Below are 13284 nucleotides of genomic sequence, written 5' to 3'. Positions count from 1 at the left end.
CAAAATGTCTGTCTGTAGATGACTGGATTAAGAAACCATGGTACATTTATACAATGGAGTATTACTCTGCTATAAAGAAGAAGGAAATTGTACCATTTGCAATGATATGGGTGGACCTAGAGAACATTATACTAAGTGAAATAAGTCAGACAAAGAACAAATACCACATGATCTCACTTATATGAGGAGTATAAAAAACTGAATAAACGAGCAAAGTAAACAGAAATTGTCTCAGAGACACAGAGGAAAAACTGATGGTTGCTAGATGGGAAGGAGAAGGTGAGGGGATTAGACAGCACAAGTTGGTAATCACAATGTTCCCATGGGGATACAAAGACAGTTTGGGGAATATAATCAATAATAATCAGATTTTATAGGGTGTCAGTTGGGCACTTGTTAGGGAGACCACTTCATGGACGGTGTAGATGCCTGACCACTGCTGTACACCTCAAGCTGAAGCTGAATAATAATGAATGTCAACTATAATTAAATATATATATAGTCACAGGATGTGGAGTACAGCATAGGGAATAGTCAATGGAATTGTAACAGCTACATACGATGCCAGAGAGGTAGTAGATTGGGGGAGGGGGTTATCACTGAGGGGTGTAAATGTCTAACTACTATAATGAACTACTATAACTGCTATATAATAAATATACTATAATAAACTATAACTACTATAATAAATAAAACTGATAAAGTGAGTGATATAAGGGCTGAAAATTAATCATTTGGATTTGGCAAAGTAAAAGTTGTCAGTGACTGACAAGTGTTTTGGTGGTGTTAGAAATGAGACTGAGAATGAGAGGATGCGAGGAGAGAAACCGGAAGTGATGAGTAGTTTTGCTATAAGACAAGTGGGATAGATACTGGCAAGGAATATGGGGTTGAGGGAAGTCCTATTTATATTTTTAAGATGGGAGATATTATGGGGTTATGCTGCTGAGGGTGGAATGATGCTCTTTTAAAGAAGGGGAAATGATGCCCAAAAGAGAGAGGACACTTGCTAAGGGGTACTTTGAGTAGTTGAGAGGGGAAGGGTGCAGGAAAGGATGGATCTTTGGAAACGAAAAACCAGCACAAACAGGTCAAGTGTCCGACTCCCAGGATCTTGTAGGAAGGACAGAGTAGCATTGAAATTAATTATACAGTGGTGGTTTTTTTTTTTAACAGAATAGTAAATGCTAGTGCTGGAAAGGACTTTACTAACCTCTAAACATAACTTGTTCAAGTCACCCTCTGACCATTAGTTTTCTCATCTATAAAGTTGTCATAAACAATGTAGCCTAATATTAAATGCATGCTTGGAAACTTGAAACAAAAAAAATATGAGTTAAGGAAATCACAAGTGTTATTGAGCATGTGAAGAAGTTAATAACCTCAGACAATGCTGCCAGGAACATAAAACAAGGCAGCCACTTTGGAAAATAGTTTGGCAGTTCCTTGAAAGGGTAAACACAGAGTTACCACATGATCCGGCGGTTCCACTCCTAGCTATGTACTCAAGAAAAATGAAAACACATGTCTGCATAAAAACTTGTACACGAATGTTCCTAGCAGCATTATGTACAATAGCCTCAAAGTGGAAACAACCCAAATGTCCATCAACTGACAAATGGATGAACCAACTGTGGTACATCCGTAACAATGGAAGGCTGGCCATAAAGGAATGGAGCACAAGGTATGGGCTATAATGGGGATGGACCTGGAAAACGTTGTGCCAAGTGAAGGAAGCCAGACACAGAAGGCCACATACTGTAGGATTCTGTATGAAATGTCAGGAATAGGCATAGCCATAGAGACAAGGTAGATGAGTACTTTTCAAGGATGCAGGACCATGGGGCAGGGCGGGGGGAGGGGAGTGTGGAGTGACTGCTAATAGGTATGGAGTTTCTGGGGTGATGAAAATGTTTTGGAATTAGTAGTAATGTTTGCACAACTTTGTGAATGTATTTAAAACCACTGAATTGTACACTTTTAAATGGTGAATTTTATGGCGTGTGAATTATATCTCTGAAAAAAAAAACTAAAGGGAAAAAACCATGAGTTAAGATCTTTCTCTCTTGATAAGTGGTTCTCAGCTGGGGCAGCTTTGCCTCCAGGGGACATATGGCAATATGGGGACATGGAGACATTTTTGGTGGTTATACTGGAGGTGGGGGGTACTATTGGCATCTAGTGGGTAGAGGCCAAGGATGCTGTTAAAACATCCTACAGTTCACAGGACAGCCCCCACAAGAATGGTCTGCCCCAAATGTCCACAGTGGAGAGGTTGAGAAACCCTGTTCAGCTGTAGGTTTCCTCATTGGTTCTTGTCTAGGATACTTCAGTCTCTTTGCAATTGCTTCTCTTTTTTTCCCCAAGAGCTTTACTGAGGTATATTTACATACAATATAATTTGTTCATTTTAAATGTACGATTCAGTGACCTTGAGTACATTTACAGAATTGTATACTCCTCACGACAATCCATTTCTAGAACATTTCCATCCCTCCCCTCACCCAAGCAAGTCTCTTGTGCCCATTCACAGTCACTCCCCCGTTCTCTCCCTCCCCAACCCTGTAGCTATGGGCACCTATTCATCTTTGTGTCTGTGGATTCACAGCTGCTTCTTAGCCACCAATTTGGCTCTTCCACAATTCATTCTTCACATCACCGCAAGACAGATCTTTCTAAGACTGAAATCCAATCCAGTCGTCCCCGTGCATAAGATCTTCTGGCCTCGGATGTAGTCTGAGCTCCTCAGCATGGTGTCCAGGCCCTTTGTGCTCTGGCTCCTGGTTTACTTCCCCAGCACTTGCCGTTTCCCAAGCATGCGTGCTTCTCACACCTCAGTGCCTTTGCACGTGCCGTTTCCTTCGCCTGAAATGCCCTTCTTCTCGACTCCTGGCCAACCAGCTCTGGCGCCATATCTTCTGCCAGGCCTCCCTCAGCCACCTCGGGCTGAGTCATTTCCCGTTCCCATAGCTCTTTGTGGATCTTTCTTGTATCATAGGACTCATGCTATTGCATTACATTTGCTGGTTTGCCCATCTGTCTTCCACACTAGACTGTGAGCCCTTGGAGGGCACAGAATGTGTCGGCTTGGCGTCCCCGTGTTGAGTTCAGCACTTGGCATTGAGTAAGAGCTCAATAAATGTGTGAATGACTGACTGGAAGCTAGGGCATTGCATGTGTGTTAGGTGAACTACTGCCAGCATAAACTTTTAAAGGTTCTTCCTTGGCAGATTAAGCTTATTTTACTCCATGTAATAAGTGATGCCGTGTGTTACACACAGCTGCCCAAGAAGTCTTGCCGAATGCGGATCCTTTACAAAGTTTTCTTAGTCAAAAGGGTAGCTTATGCTGTTTGACTGAAGAAACTTAGGGGGGGAAATAGGCATATTTGGTAGCAGGCTTTAGTCTCATTTTTTATGTACCTTAAACATCAAATTGCATGCAGATAAGCGGGCACATGTTTCCCTTTATGGAGCACAGCAGCTCCAAATGCGATACGTTACAACGCACTATGAGACCTTGAGGCATAAGGTGAATCTCATAATAACACAGATTTGATCCTAAGGGATCCTATGAAGAGGCAGGTGTTGGAGAGATTCTTTTACTGTCCTATTGATCTGACATCATGATGATGGAGCAAATACGCAGCCACAGCTGAGTCCAAATTTAAGTGAACCCCAAATGGACAGGGTCTACCCCTTGGCCCTTTTTCTCATTGCACGGACTTTGAGTTTGACTTCTAGTCTAAGCAATCAGAAATGTGTGTGATCTGCCCACTTCCTATGGGGGGGTGGGGGACAAAGGCAGATCTGAGCAGCGAATGGGGCAGCGCAGTTATCCATGTGCATAAATTCTCCCCAGGCTGCTGCCAGAAGCCGCCGGGGCTCAGGAAAACAGCACAAGTCACTACCAGCCTCAGCGGCAGGAACGGTACCCCCGGAACGTTCTCCGATGGCCAGCCGATGGGGAGGCATCTGCCCGCGTGGGGTTTTCAGCCATCTTTCAGTTCAGTTGAAGAGGGAGCTTAAGGACATCATAGGGATTTGTAACGTTCCATGCAAGGTGTCAGACCCATAACCTAGCATGTCCATCGCAGCCAGGCGCACATGGAATTGTCTCTCATTGGTGGCAGAGAGATTGAAGATGACCTTTTACTAGTTAATTGTATTCATCATTTAATAATTCCAGAATACCTAAAAGGGATGCAGACTTCTTCATTCAGGCTAGAATTCGACTCTTGCAGAACGTTAATAGGAAAATTCAGTAAAGCAGAAGGATTTTGCATCCTGTCTGCAAGGGGGTGCTTTCGAGTGTCTGGATGACCAGGACTGTCCCTGGCTGGGAGACAGGAGGCCTGCGTTCCAGCCCTAGGTCAGCAGTAACCTGTGCAGTATCATGGATCAGTTTACTTCTCTTGAAAACGAGGGCATTGCACGGACCTCCAACATTTGTCTCAGCTCTAAAATTCTGATTCCCCTTAGTTAAGGCTTTCAGAAATGCGAGGCATGTGCTGCTGACAGCTTTTGGACTCTGCCTGGGTAGGTATTATTTATTACTCATATAGCCATCTCATTTATTAGGGGTATTTTTTTTTATAGCCGGGAATAGATTCCGAGATCAATACATTTTTATTAATGATAGCCCGTCATGCCTGGTAAAGAGATGGCAAGAGAGCTCATGTAGAATGAGCCACTTGAATAAACCTGACACACAAGCTTAGCTACAAGCTGCATTTTGGCAGGCCTCTCAGTAAAATAATGACATTGGCAGAGCGAGAGGCTGTGGAAACCTTCCTCACAGCCAGACTCATAAAATCAAAGGGCAGGTTTGGGGTGTGTTTCTCAGCCTTGGCTGTATATGCAAATCCCATGACTTTTTGAGAGTAGCATTTTGTCTTCAAAAGGACAAAATTTGGCATTTGCCATAGTCATTAAAAATGATAAATGCCTAAAATGCTTTCGAGTTGGGATTATTGTAGGTTAGAACAAATATTGTTTCAGGACCAAACAGTGTCGTAGAGTAGAAAACTTCTCGTTGATGTTGTCAATTCAGAAAATAAAAAATCTTTCGTTGTGTTCCCTTTAAGTCATATGAAATTGGGCATAATTGTTACCAGTTCTCCTTATAAAAATGAATGGTCTGGGCCATGTAGAAGTGAATTACTCCTCCTGACACCATTGAGAGATAGCCTCGTGCCCTGAAAGAGTCATTTTGCCTCCAGTTGGAGGTTTTTCATCCCCTCTGAGCAGAGTTCAGATGACATCAAGTTCACTAGTTTGCATTTGTTTTGTGCCTGTTGAACTTCATTTTCATTCCATGTATGGATAGAATTTGAAATCTTCTATAGTGATTTTAGGCTATTTGAGGCCTTTTCCAGAAATTTCACCGTCGAGTTACAATCTCAGAGGCCCTAAGAGCCAATGTGGCTTTAATCCCTGTGTCTCTCCCCTGAATGTCCTTAACCCTGACCCCAGACCTGCTCTCTATAAGTGCCAAACGTGATTCATTCTCCTTGCTTGGCTTAGTTTTGTCCCTTTAATGAGCCACGATGACCACGGTGACCTGATAGCTTATTTGTGCTAATGTAAGTATGCTCTACTGGTTAACTCCTAACTCATTTATTTGGCTTTTCCTTTTGACTAGAATTGCTCCCTTTGTCTCAGAGATGAAAAGTCCATGTTTTAGACAAGCAAGTCAGGAGACAGACACTACACTAGAACGAAAGAGAAAGCAAACTGCTAGAGAAGGACAGCCCGCCTTCCCATTCTGTGCCTCCACTGCCGTGTTATAGATACAGTACGTGTGTCCATTAAGCACACAACTTACTGGGCCGTTACAGCCCAGTGCTCCACTGCTCAGAACCATTTTCATCTTCTGAGTTCTGGGGGCCATAATGCCTCCAAGTGAAAATGTTTTGTGCTTATGACTTTGTGGTCTGAATGTCTTATTTCTCCAGCCTCTATCACATCATTGCTGATAACTGTTTATGTGGCAGGAATGCTTTTTGGACTTGGTGTTTAATACATATCATCTGAATTTTTTTTTTGTTCTCTTCCCAAAGTGGCAATGGCAGAACTGGGGCATCAAAAGGACGCCTTAGAGCGATAAGCAGAAAGAGAGTTGTAAAGAGAAGATTTATGATAGGGTTAGCTTCCCTGTCGTCTGGCTTGCCACTTTCAGCCCAACTCATTTGGGGTTGGTAGAGGTCTGACCGTGGGGTTCTGACAAATGTGTTTCTATCCTTGTGAATTTATGCTTGCTTCCGAGTCGGGGGAAAAAAAACCAAAACACTATTAAAAACTGATATGACTTTGAACAGTGGCTTGATCCCTGATTATGGCCTTTCCTGGCCGTCCCATTTAATTTCTGGCGGGTCCAACTAGTGACATGAAAAGCTGCTCCTTCTGAGGCGGGTTGTTTCCTGCATTGCACTGTACTCAGAGCAGTTTAGTCTGGCTCCTTTTATAGGTCAGCAACACCCTCAAGCTTGTATACCTGTGTCACCACAAATCTTCAAAGATGCCATTTTCTCAGCAGCTTCATCGTCCCAGGATGGATTGGAGGGTGGGAGTGAAGGGGAGGCTCTAATCTCCGTGTTAGGAGCAGGGAGGAAGACGTCCACCCTCCCTCAGCAGGCCCCGGGGACACTGCTGTCTGAAGGACTCGCAGAGAGTTCAGTTAGTGGTGTCAGTCACATGCTGGAATTTCTGTTCTTTTAAAACAGTCTGCTTGTTCTCTTCTGGAAATACCTGGTTGTGCCTCTCCTAGAACAGTCCAGACGGCAGCCCTCACCCACAGTACAGCTTTCCATGCCTGCTCGCTCAGAAGAAATAAAAATCGAAACTTCAAAGAAAAGTGTCCTCCAGGCAGGCAAAGCGTGATCTCACCTCCAGCTCTTCAGAGTTGGGCTATCTTTTTGTGTGTGAGCCCTGTTATGCCAGATGATTTCCTCTTTTAAAAAAAATCATAAATGAATTCTGCATGGTCAAGTATTGTCATCTTTGCACAGAATTTTCTTTGCCTAATGTCCTATCTGATGGGCCATTCTATGTACTATATGCTACATAATCTCCACAGATGTATACCGTGGTCCATAAAACTGCCATACTGTTTTCAGAAACTAGTAATTCACCAAGTCAACCTGAGACAGTGCTGTTAATAAACACAAATTGCAAACAAGAAGGTAGTAAGTGGAAATAATGCACTCATTTAGGACTAATAAAGCCTTTGATCTTACTTTGAAGGAAAGGGTCTATGCTTAAACTACCCATTCAGGGACAGCCAGATGCCCATTAAGAAGCAGGGCTGTGCTTTGATCGAAAATCACTGAGGCCTGTCTAGCAGGTCTGCTTTGTAAACAGATTAGTTAAGGGCTCATCAGGACTGATTTGCATAGGATTCAGCAAGCCCCAGTCACTTTTTCAACCTTAATGAGCAATGCCGGTTCCAGGTTGGAAATTACAGCATTTTTTTTTTCTAGCTAGAAATCTTAGGTAATTACTCTGAGGGAAAGAGAAAGCATATTCATATGAAGCGAACCCTGGCTGTCCTCAGCTAATGGGAAAATGATGACCGAAGACTTGTTTTGCTTGCTTTACATGGTGAAGGATGTAATGAAGGAGAGAGGTGATGAGTTTAAAATTCAGTTACAAAAAAGGTATTCCGTCCTCTGTTATTTGAGAGATAAAGGAGGATTGTTTCCAATTATAATAGAAAAGGGAACATGGGGCTGCAGACTGAGAACACACATATTTATTTATCTACAAATGTTTATGGAGGGGGACTTCCTTGGAGCCGGGCATCACTAGATGCTCCAGGCAGACAAAAGCCCTGTCCGCAGGGAGCCTGGCTTCTAGAGCCTTCCATTAAGGGAGAAATGGGAAGTATAAAGGAAGGGAACTGGGCCAGTTTCAGCACAGGTTCTGAAATTTCTACGAGTTAGCAGTCATTTGCTTAAGAGACGGCAAGACCAATATTTCCAGAGAGAAAAGATGCTTTAGTCTCATTTTTGATTTTCAGAATAATTAGTAATCTCTGTCAGGAATCAAGAATATCTCCTCTCCTTAAATTTTGGAGTGAAGAAAAGGTCCAAAGAAAACCTTTGCTTATTCTGATCACTTGAGGTAACAACAAATGGAGCAGCTCAGTAGAGACAAAAGGTAACTGAAAATAAACAGTTCCTAATTAAAATGAAATGATATTGGAAGCTTTCAACCTTGACCTTAAAAGTACAGTGAGTTGATGGTGGACAATGGTCTGTCTCTTTGTCTGGTTTGCAGCAGCATCGTTCTGCTCATGAGAGATGTTTCTAAGTATTGTAAACGTTGGTGACACGAACTTGCTTAGTTGGGAACTTGGGTTTAAATAATAGCCTTCCGCCTTTGTGTCCAGCCTCGTCCAGGCCAAGGACCTCAGCCTTACTCTGCTTCCTAGAAGCGAGATCAAATCAACACACTCCTATAAATGTCACCCTGGATACATTCCACCCCCCCAAAAAGCGGTCCAGCTCTGATAAGTGTTAGGAGAGAGGCCGGGACCATTTCATACTAACTTGGGCAGGACGCCAGATTCTGTCCAGGTAATTCAGATGGATAGGGGTGTAACGGGAGGCCGTGCCCTTGGTTTCTCCAGATGGATTTGATTAGGCTGAGGAGGAAGAGGAGGGCTCATCCGGTGGTCTGCTTGTGCAGATTGCTAGGGAGAGAGGTCCAGTAAAATCCATTGGAGACCAACTAAGACACCTGTACTCCTTAGGAAAGCTGCTCACATGAGTTCTCTCAAGGGAACATGTATGAGGTCTTGGAGGCCTTCCTGGTACCCCCTCCCACTGTTTCCTAATGGAGAGCTTCTCTCAGCTTCCACCTGGGAGTACAGCTGACAACCTCTTCCAGGGAGGCGTGCTTGCTGGGAGGGGCGCTCTAGATGGGCACCCACGAGAAGGCTGCACCCGGCCTTTCAGGAGTCCTTTTGACACATGGCAACACCTGCGTCGTTGACGCGCAACAGCGGGAATCTGGGCTGTTCTACCTCCTCGCCCCTTTCTATACACATCTCTGTCCACTTCGCGTCTTCCCTGCTCGGGCTGGCATGAGGCAGATCAGGAAGACCACGGCCTAAGTAGATTTCCAAATGTGACCTCCACCTGGGTGAGGACCATAGGTTTATCCCTGATGTATCCCAAGCACTTAGTACAGTGCTTCGCACACAGTGCAGACTCACTACATGCTGCATTTATTGGAAGAATGAATCAATGAATACATGAATGAACGAATGAGATACCAGTTTTATAAGCATCCCCTCCATTGGCTCAGCAGGAACACAGCCAAAGCTGAAGCCTCTGGGGGCGCTCCTTCCAGAGCAGGAGGGATTGGAGGGAAAGGGAACTGGTTGTGGTGGGGTGCGTTCACCAGTTCTTAGGGATCCTGAGGTGGGGTTATATGGATGGTGCCCCGCCCCCATATTTGGAAGCTTTGCTGAATTAGAAACAAAGGACACGTAGCCCCTGGTTGTTACTGGCCCCAACACCAATTCCAGAACATCAGGAAAAGTCCCTCTAACAGCCAGTTACACATGCAAAGCCACGAGCACAGGCCCTGACCTGTAGTGACACTCAGTAAATGTCCCTGTCTCAGTGTGGCTGTGCCTGAGTGCTGGCAGGTGAGGTTTCTGACTGCAGGCACAGCACGGTACACTGAAATGCTGCTCACGCTGACCAGGCCTAGAGGACACAGGAACCCATGGGAGCAGGAAGCCAGAAGCTCCGCTCACTCTTGTTTTCCAGGGTTAATATCCATGAGTGACATAGGTTTTAAAACCCTCCTGTAGTCTACAGATTTGTAACCAAACTTTTGAAAACCATGCCGGACGCCCTCCTCCACTCCCCCGCCCATCTCCTGCGTCTTTTAACACGGCGGCGCTGAGGCAGTGTGCACAGCTGGGGCACGAAGCGGTCAGGCCTGAGTTTGAATCCCAGTTTTTCCATTTCCTGCTGTGTGGCCTTGGGCATGTGACAGCCTCTCTCAGCCTCGGTTTTCTCATCTTAAAATAGGGATGGTCACAGCACCTACCTGCCTCATGGGGGACTTGAAAAACTTTTAAAAGACATATGTGCCGTGCATGGCACAGGGTCTGCCACATCATAAACTCTCTGACCCAGTCATTTCACTCCTGGGGATGTATCTTCAAGAAATAATAGAACATTTTTTAAATAGCTAAACACACAGAGATCTATTTACTCACCTTCGCTTGTTTTGCAGTATTGACAAGAGGTTCGGTTCCATTTCTGTCCCTTGGTCTCCTTATCAGGCTCTTTCCGGCCAGGCTTTGCCAGGCCCAGAGTCAGATGGTGGAAGAAAGGTGGGCAGAGCTACCACCAGACCCCAGGGACCCCAGAGTGTTCTCTACGTCTGTTAAACTGTCAATGGAGGCATGGCATGGCCAGTGCAAAGAATCTATTCATCCTCACCTGTAGCCCTCCTAGTTAGCAGAGAGGGAATACAAATGGTTGTGTAGAAGCAGCCAAACAGAATCCTAGAATAACAGAGCCATAGAAAGTATGTGCAGCCAGGAGAAGACGGGTGGAGGGCAGGAGAGGAGAGATGACTAGAGGGAGAGCTGCCATTGTTTGGCATAGTGTCTAGGGAGGGAACAGAGTAGGGCCTTGGCAGTGCGGGAGACATATATTTGAATACCAGCTTTGCCCATAGTTGCAAACTAACATTTCTGAAGCTTAGTTTTCTTATCTTTAAAATGGAGAAGCAACTCATTGAGCTTTGGGGAGAATTAAATGAGATGAAAGAGTATATATAAAGCGTCTGACCCATGGAAGATACTTAATACTTAACTGAGTTCCATTTTCAAATATTTTGTCTCCTTAAGAAACCTGTGTGCTACACAATGTGTGTTGATTTCAGATTCAGAGGACATGATCGATGTGACATCTGTAAAATTATTTTATGTCTCAGGTATGAATGATCTCATTGGTATGGTTTGCCTCGTTTTCATTATCTTAGTGTGGTTTTAAAGTATTTAGCCTTGTACTCACTTTTTCAATTAAAGACTCTGTTGTTGACTGATTCAAGAAGTTAGCTGAGTAATGAAGTAGATTAGTAGCTCTGAGAGAAGCATTTTAAAAATGTGATTACATGAAGTGTGGTAGTTAGCCCTCTACTATAGACATTTGTGTTTATCACCATGGTGAGTTGTGTTCACATCTGTTGCAGACTGACAGAGGGCTTTGAAGCTCACTTAAAATAACAACTGAAGGGCCGGCCGAGTGGCACATTGGTTAAGAGTTGGCTTGGGACGCCAGCTCTGAGCAGCAGGGCCCCGGTTCGGATCCCAGCAATGCTGCGCCCTCTACAGCTAAGATGGTGAACCACAGCTCCACCTGGAGCTGGGCTGCCCTGAGTTGCCAGCAACGGCATAGGCTGCAGTAGGGCTGGCCGGCAGCTGGCGTGTACTTTTGTGAGCTGCAGTGAACTGCCATGAGAGGCCATCCAATGGCTGGCGACTGATCTTCCTCACCTGGAAGAGCACAATGATAATACCAACATGGGCCAGCGATGCGACGTCCTCCATAACTAGACTAAAGAACAAAAGGACAGCAACTTGTCTGTTCTCCTTTCCCAATTCCCTAACGCTGTTCCCCTCCCCCAATTCTCCAATAAAATCTTTAAAGAAAAAAATACAATTGAAAAGGCTGGTCAGGTAAGGGATGGGGGATGGTATAAAGCCTCCTTTTACCCAAGTGCCCCATGCAGATAAGCACCAGGGTAGAGGAAGAATAAGGAAGGGCGCTGTAAGCTTGGGTCTTCTGTGTCACTCCCTTCTGTTCAGGGCAGTTGCTAAAGTAATTTACAGTTTGGAAAGCTGTGATCACCCTACCTGAAGCACTAAAAGCTCATGGTAAGGCTCTCAATTTATCACAGGCAGTAAATGCTCACAAATTGTAATGGACTAAAAGAGCCATTGCCCAAGATTTTAACCCAGATGATAACACCACAGAGGCAAAGCCTTTTTTTCCCCTTAAAAACATATCCAGTCTACTGAATATTTTTAGAGTTCACATTTTTATATTGTGTTTTTGCATTTCATTAAACTGGATCCAAGGTTGGCTTTCATATTTGCAGTAATGCACCCTCGTCTTCCCTTTATTTTCCATCTCACTATTAGTTCTATCCCAGTTGGGCTTTTGTGGTGTTTGAGGAGGGTGTGCAGTTTGGACGATCATGGAAAGAATAGAAAAATATGTGCAAGGAAAATGATGTTTAGCATTTGCATTCAATCAAGTGATAGCCTTCTAATTTCAATGGCAAAATATGCATCCAAAATGTCAACAATAGACTTCAGCAGCAATGGAAAGCAGCACTGTGGGAAATTGCACAGTAGGAAACATACTGCCAAGTTTAGAATGATTACCAAATTGCATCTTACTACCGTCTAGTGAAATCTGGAAGTTTCTTGTTAGAGCTACAGAAATTATTCAAAACCAACCTGTTTAGCAAAATGAGTGAATTTATTGATGCCAGAGAACAGATTTATTTTAAAAACCCCAGAGTTCTGCTCATAAAAAAAAAAAATTAAAGAAAAAAAGGTTGCATCCGATATTACAGTATCCTGAAACTTCAGAGGCCTTTGGTCATGTCAGTTTTGACCACCTCCATCTACTTTCTTTCTAAATGCCACAGAAAGGAAAAGAGCTAGAAAGTATCGCTGATTTTGCTTTCTTCCCTGCCTATCTTTTGGGCAGATTGGACACCTAGTTTTTATTGGCTTTGTTTGGTTTAGGTTTCTCTTTCTTTCCAGGTAAGTAACAGCAGTCACCTATCCTCTTGTTCTTTTGGACCAGAGACCAGCAGGAGTGGCATCCGCTGAGATCAGGACAGAAATACAGAACCTCAGCCAAGCCCAGGCCTGTTGAGTCTGCGGTACCCAGGATGCCCAGAGGATTCCTTTTCACATTCAGGTCTGAGAAAAGCAGATGTCTGAGTACGGCTCAGCCCATGCTGGTTTCGGGGGGATACTGTGACAGGGGGTCATTGGCAGGTGTTTAGTTTGAAGTGATGTTCTTTGGGAGCAAAAACAGACACTCAGAGCACTTTAAGAAGCAGAGGGTTTACTGATGGGATATACATGGACCTGAGCTGGAATCTGAAAGCAAGATCTGAGGCAGCTCTAGGGACTGGCTACTCTCTGCTGCTGCTGCTGCCTCATAACTCTGGCTTCCACTTGACCCATCATGCCCCCTCCCCCAACCTTCATTCCATCATCACATCCTTCAGC

The sequence above is a fragment of the Hipposideros armiger genome, unplaced genomic scaffold (assembly GCF_001890085.2).
Source record: "Hipposideros armiger isolate ML-2016 unplaced genomic scaffold, ASM189008v1 scaffold_47, whole genome shotgun sequence".
NCBI lineage: Eukaryota > Metazoa > Chordata > Mammalia > Chiroptera > Hipposideridae > Hipposideros > Hipposideros armiger.
This window is presented reverse-complemented; position numbering follows the sequence as displayed.